This window comes from Engraulis encrasicolus, unplaced genomic scaffold (genome assembly GCF_034702125.1).
Source record: "Engraulis encrasicolus isolate BLACKSEA-1 unplaced genomic scaffold, IST_EnEncr_1.0 scaffold_68_np1212, whole genome shotgun sequence".
Taxonomy (NCBI): domain Eukaryota; kingdom Metazoa; phylum Chordata; class Actinopteri; order Clupeiformes; family Engraulidae; genus Engraulis; species Engraulis encrasicolus.
Window position 1 is genome coordinate 249,504 of NW_026946016.1, and position 7,500 is coordinate 257,003.

General features: G+C 47.0%; 1 protein-coding gene across 1 annotated transcript in view; it reads right to left on the reverse strand.

Moving 5' to 3' along the window:
• Positions 1-7,500, reverse strand: part of LOC134444723 (anoctamin-5-like) — a 104,512-nt gene that overhangs the window by 47,903 nt on the left and 49,109 nt on the right. The gene's annotated exons all lie outside the window — the stretch shown is intronic.

Sequence of the window (7,500 nt, forward strand, 5' to 3'; positions counted from 1 at the left end):
TATAAGAAGAGAGAGAGAGATTGACATATGGGAGAGAGGGAGAGGAGGAGAAGGAGAGAGGGGGATGGGAATGTTCCACTCTGGGTTGACATTCCGTTGGTTGATACTGCTGGCTTTGGCCTTTATACTTCTGCTGGCTTTATAGGCTGGTAGAGGGAGTGAGACATGACATACAGCACATAAAACCACAATACATAAACCATTACAGCACAAATTGACCGACAACATAACCTTTACAGCACATTCTCACATTACATAACCAGCATATGGATGCTAGAGTACCGTAATTGATTGCAGTTACCGTAATGTGACACATGACAGTACACTTAGCACCCTATGGCATAGATCCCATATATGTGGAATGGGGAGGACACATGAACACAGTCCAAACCACGCTCTACGGCAACCAGACTATGACATATATAGCGGCATAATCCACCCACTACAGCACATTTATCAACAATGGGGTAGCAGCATATTCATAATGTGCACATACACTACAGTGGGGACCTCTTACCAACGTGTGTGTGTTCTCATTCTGCACCCGTGGAAGGGGGAAAACGCGGTACGAAGAGGAGCGAGAGAGAGAGAGAGAGGATGAGGAAGTGGAGAAATGAGTGCAGAGATGAAGAGAGAGAGAGCCTGAGACTGGAGAGAGAGAGAGAGAAAAATATTTAGCGTAAAAGACAAACAAAAAGAACAAAAGTTAGTAAAAGAGAGAATATTTGAGATAGTTTGAAGGTATAGAGGGAGTGATAAGAAAAGATGATTGAGATAGTATGAGAGGGATGAGAGGAGAGGGGGATGGATATAAGAAGAGAGGGATACAGAGGGAGATGGAAGATAGAACAGGGAGGGAAGGAGGGATATAAGATTGAAGGAGAGAGATAGAGGGATATATATGAGGTGGAGGAGAGAAGGAGAGAGGGGAGAGAGAGAGAGAGATATAAGACGGCAGATAGATAGAAAGAAGGAGAGAGGGATACGAAGAGAAGAATACAAGAAGAGAGGGAGGAAATATAAGATAAGCAGGAGAGAGGAGGAGGGAGAGAGAGAGAGAGAGAGAGAGAGAGAGAGAGAGAGAGAGAGAGAGATGACAAGAGAGGGATACAGAGGGAGATATAGAGGGGGATAAAAGATGAGAGAGAGATGGCTATATGAGAGAGGAGGAGAAGAGAGGGGGATATAGATATGAGAGAAGGAGGAAAAGAAGAGAGGAGGAGAAGAGAGGGGGAGAAGAAGAGGGGGAGAAGAAGAGAGTAGGAGAAGAAGAGAGGAGGAGAAGAAGAGAGGGGGAGAAGGGGGATGTAGATTTGAGAGAGGAGGAGAAGNNGACGAGGGGGGATGTATAAGATTTGAATAGGGAGAGGGGGAGGAATCCCGATGAGTGGAGGAGAAAGAAGAGAGGGGAGGAGAGAGGAGGATATGACAGAGGAGGAGAAGAACTCGTAGAGGGGGGAGAAGGAGAGGTCGGGAGGATATGACAGAGGAGGCAAGAAGAAGTGAGGACGGAGGATATGAGAGGGGGGAAAGATAGAGGGAGGGGAGGGGAGAAATGAAGGGAGGATGAGAATGAGTGGAGGGGGTGTATGAGAGGTGGGAGTGGTAGTAGTAGGAGGAGAAATATGTGATGTGGAAAGGAAGACGAGAGTGGGAAGTTGAGAGAGGTATGAGAGGAGGAGAAGAGAGGAGGTGAAGAGAGGTGGATTGAGAGGAGAAGAGATGAGGAGAACAAGAGAGGGGGAGAAGAAGAGAGGAGGTGAAGAGAGGAGGAGAAGAGAGGTGGATTGAGAGAAGAAGAGAGGGGGAGAAGAGGAGAGGAGAGATTCGAGGTGGGGATAGTGAAAGAGAGGGGGTTGATGAGGAGAGGATGATGTTGTGTGTGTGTTTTATAGACGAGGAGGAGAAGAGAGAGAAGGGGGATAATGAGTGGAGTAGGAGGAGAGAGGGGATGGTGGATGGGATGGGTGTTGTGGGAGTTATAGAAAGAGTGGGGGGATTTGGGTGGGGGTGGGTTCCATTGGAGGTCTTAGATCACGCAGGCAGCGTTATGGGCCGGTGGAGAGAAGCATGCAATTAAACACACATACACACACACACACACACACACACACACACACACACACACACACACACACACACCACAAATCTCACACACACACACACACAGACAGCACGCACGCATGCATTGCCCGTTTGCACACCTACACGCACACACACAGACACACACACCACACACACACACACACACACACACCACAAACCAAACACACACCGACAACCACACACATCACACACATCACACACACACACACACACACACACACACACACACACACAAACACACACACACACCCACACACACACACACAAACACACACACATTTATGCTGCATTTGTGCAGTATATCTAAGTATACATTCCTACACTAATGGCAGAGAGATTATAAAACTCATCTACTTGTCATCTGATAAAACCTCGTCTCTGCTGACACACTACCACACACACACACACACACACACACACACACACTAGCAGACACACCGCACCACACATGCACCGCACACACACACACAGCACAAACACACACACCGCATCACACACACACACAAACACACACACACAAGACACACAACACACACCACACACACCACACAGGCTCTTTCTCCTTAATTGGTTGGCTGTGGATGTTCTAAATTGCCTCAGGAAGGCCCCTGGAACAAAACAGACTATGGAGTTGGCGAGGGAGAGGGGGGGGGGGGGCAGAGAGGAGATTTGAGGGAGGAGGAGGGAGCAGATGATCGGGGAAGGAGTCGAGAGCGGGGGAGAGAAGAAGAGAGAGAGAGAGAAGAGAAGGGAGAGAGGACGAGAATGTGAGAGGGATGAGGGAAGAGAGAGAGAGAGGGGGGGGGGAGGAGGAGGGGAGAGTGGGAGGGTGAGAAAGACAGAGAGAGAGAGAGAGGAGGATGAGAGAGAGGAGGGGAGGGAGATGAGGAGATGATGGAGGGGGAGAGAGAGGAGGGTAGACGAGAGACGAGGAGAGAGGACTGAAGAGAGAGAGGAGAGGTGAGCGAGACGGGAGGGAAAGAAGAACAGAAGACGGCGAGAGGACCGAACGCGAACGAGAGGGGACTGAGAGAGAGAGAGAGAGAGAGAGAGAGAGAGAGAGAGAGGTGGGATAGAGAGAGAGAGAGGGGGGGGGGGGGCGCTGGAGGGGGGAGGGAGACAAAAAATGACCAGGCCACTGACTGACTGAACTAAGTCCCTCGTTTGTAATTCATTAACACACGATGGAATAGCCAAAAACAAAAATATTATACCCAGCGATGTTTTCCAAGTACCAATTGCTTATGTATGCCCAACACTGTCACTAGTTACACTTTTTCCGCACATTTAAAAATATACAGTATTACTAAACAACACAGTCCTATTTGTGGGATTTTGGTAGCGCTGGCTGTGTACGTAAAGTAGGCCTGTGAACTATTAATGTACAGTTTGGTATTTGAGCTCGTTCGTTTCTAACTCTGTGCTTAAATCGGGGGGCGCCATGTTTCTAAAATGAACGACCGAGCACCTCACCTGCCAGGTGGGGAGGGATCTGCATCTGCAGTGCCACACACTTGTTTAGCCTCATGTAGATAAGCTGTGCTAAAGCTGGGGCTTTCAAGACAGCAAGGTTGTAAAGGAACGCTTCCTCTTTCCCTGAGTTAATCTACCTAGAGTAATAACTCCTGAGCTTGGCCTAGCCCCAAGGCAGGCTGGACTCAGAAGGCCCCCAGCGTTTCTAGGGTAATGTGGGGCCCCAACGCGAAAATGGTGAAAGGAAAATTGAACATTGTTTGAAACAAAATTGGGCCACTATCGCGCAGTAAAGAGTGTGGGCTGTTATTCACAATATAGGGGGCCCGCGTGTCTGCCTGCCTGCTGCCTATCGGTGGCCAAGAATGCGGCCTCCTGAACATGGAATGTGTTTTGTGTGTCTGTTGTGTTGTTGGTACTTCTGTTATTAAAAAAACAAAAAAAAAAAACTATAATACCAACTATCCCTCTCCTTTGCATGCTTGGCACTTAGCTTTGTTCTGTTATTATCTCCTGTGTGCACTTTGTATTTTGCTTATGATGTTGGAGGTTTATGAGGCTTGATTATGATCCCTCTTTTTTGTTAAGGACGCTTTTGGTTTTATAAAGGCGGTCTTCTGGTGCCAAAGAATTGCAAATGTAGAAATGTAATAATGTAATGCAATGCATTTGCAAGTTGCAATGCAATAGGTGCAGATGCAAATCTGTCTGGTGCCTCTTGGTCTCTTGATGTCTGTGCAGCTCTAAAGAAAGTGGTCTCTGTTGACTTCAAAAAATAAAAAAGCTAAAAATCAGATAAAACTCCTACCTGTCTGCTGCCTTCTCTAGGGCCTAGTTGTGTTTTCCCCTCTTGGACCTACCAAAGAGCCCTCCGCTCCTGTTCCTTGTTGTAAATATCACTATCACTTGTAAGTAAATTCCTTACTTGCACAGCTTTCCTGAACTAGCCATCAGTTTTTTGGGGGGCGCGATTTATTTTCAAACCCACACCTTTCATGTGTTAAAAAAAAAAAACACAAAAAATCAAAAACCCCCTGTGGCAGGCAAAATTTAAAATGAATAATAAATAGCATTAGATGGTCAAAAACATAATGAAATAGGCGTGAAAGTTAAAGCCGCTACCAGGCAAAAAAAAAAAATACACAGTTTAAAAGATCTACACCACAAGACAAAGAAACAAAGATATACATCTAACATAAAAGTTGCTGACCAGTCCATCGTCTAACAAGCTTCAGCTGGAATAATACTAATGTGTCTGTAGCTTAAAGTGATACTGTCCCATTTCACACCTCCCCTTGAGTTAAATAATAGGGTTTTACCGTTCTCCTATACTTTTTCCAAACCTACCCATCTCTGGGTTAATTATAGCAGTGTAAATTTTTACCTCCCAAGCTAGCTGGGTTAACATTGAGTCCATATCGCGAGCGACGTGTAGCAGCCACCGAGCTATATTTAACCTCAAGGGGAGGTTGTTAAAATAAAGGCTTATTTTATTGTCCAAAAATGGGATAGTATTTCTTTTAAAATAGTCCTTGTTCTATTCCAAGGAATCGGCAATGCTGGCAGCCCAAAAACTCCAGAGAAGGGTAATCAACAATGGCAGAGCTTGGTGGGTTTGTAAGGGGTTGCTTTACCCATAACACAAACCATTAGTCCATCGATTCACATGCCGTTCACACACACAACACACACACACAACACACACACACCCAACACATCACACAACACACACAACAACANACACACACCACACAATCACACACACACACAAACACGCATTACACACACACACACAACACACACCACACACAACGACACACACACACACACACACACACACCACACACACAACCACACACACCAACAACCATACACCACAGAACACACACACACACAAACAACACCTCTACCATAAGGGTAATGGGGTCGTTCTAAAGACTGTGGGAATTGACGTGAAAAAAAAAAAAAACAAACCCAATTCCACAATTTGGAAACGAAAAAATGCATTCATTTCATTCGATATCATGTGGTGCGTGCGTGTACATAGGTTGGTTTTGCACATTGTGTGGTGTGTTGTGTGTGTGTGTGTTGTGTGTGCAGTAGATAGTGGGTGTGAGTGCCGATGTGTCAAACCACAGTGAGTGGGTGTGTGTGTGTTTGTGTGTGTGTGTGCTTGTGCAGTATATAGGTGTGTGTGTGTGTGTGTGTGTGTGTGTGTTGTATTGTTGTGTGTGTGTGTGTGTGTGTGTGTGTGTGTGTGTGTGTGTGTGTGTGTGTGTGTGTGTGTGTGTGTGTGTGTGCAGTAGATAGTGGGTGTGTGCGTGTGTCACCACAGTGTGTGTGTGTGTGTTCTGATAAGCAAACACTCATAACGAACATCAGACACTCTGGAAACACTGGCACCGCTTGGAGTGTGTCTTTGTGTGTGCATGTGTGTGCGTGTGTGTGTGTGTGTGTGTGTGTGTGTGTGTGTGTGTGTATGTGTGTATGTGTGTCTCGTGTTGTGGTGTGCATGTGTGTGTGTGGGGTTGTGTGGTGGTGATGTTGTGGTGTGGTGTGGGGCTGTGTGTGTGTTGTGTGTGTGTGTGTGTGTGTGTGGTGTGCATTTGTGTCTGTGTCTGTGCTTGCCTGTCTGTGGTTGGTGTTGTGTGCAAAGTGTGTGTGGTGTGTGCTTTGCCTATGTGGTGTGTGCACCATTCACAGACAATGCGTGCCCAACTACGCACACTACAGACACAGACCACATACACATACGTACAAACCACCCAAACACGAGCGCCACTTCAAACTCACACACACACGTCCTCCACGATGCCAACCACAGACACACACACAACACACAAAACCACGCCGACACACACACATTGTAAAACACACCCAAACTGCACATACGAAATACCATAGCACACGTGTGCGCAGTGCACACACACACACACAACACACCCACACCATGGTCACCGCACACGACACATCACACACCACCCAAACTAACTCCACAACAACGCCTGATACAGCAGACCAACACAACCACACACAGCAAACTGTTCACACATAAAAACACCACACACACACCCAAACACAGCAGTCTCGTCTCACTGAACCTGTGGTCAGTTTCCCACATCTCTCCCTTCACCCCCACTGGTTGTCCTTCTTCTCAATCTGGGTCCACTTACACTCAACAGCGGGTACCTCTGCATGTGTGTGTGTGTGTGATTTTGTGTGATGAAGGTGGTGTGTATGTGTGTGTGTGTGTGTGTGTGTGTGTGTGTGTGTGTGTGTGTGTGTGTGTGTGTGTGTGTGTGTGTGTGTGTGTGTGTGTGTGTGTTCTCTCTGTGTAAGCCTGCCAGGATCCCTCCCCCTAACCCTGTTTGGACTGACACAGCAGATAAGGATATTGAGTCAGGCAGTGTGTGTGTTTTTATTTGTCTGTGTGTGTGTGTGTGAGTGAGTGGTAGTGTGTGAAGGTGTGAGGAGAGAGGAGCGTGTGTTGTGTGTGTGTGTGTGTGTTGTGTGTGTGTGTGTGTGTGTGTGTGTGTGTGGTGTGTGTGTGTGTGTGTGTGTGTGTGTGTGTGTGTGTGTGTGTGTGTGTGTGTGAGTGTGTATGTGCACGTGCGTGCGCGCATGTGCGTGAGTATGTCTTTTCTGCCTGTGTGCGTGAGTTGAGTCTCATACAAAAGCATGTGTTTCTTGTGTGTGTGTGTGTGTGTGTGTTTGTGTGTGTGTGTGTTGAGTCTAACAGTGCAGTCTGACCCCATGTGCTTGTGTCTTGTGACTCATGCTGGAAAAAAAGCCTAATCTGACTTATTTAGACCCAGGGCTGAGCAGATAGGGAGTGTGTGTGTGTGTGTGTGAGTTTCCTCTCTGCATGGAATGCTAGTGTTCGCATGATGACCTAATACAGGGTTTCCTCCCTGCTACTGC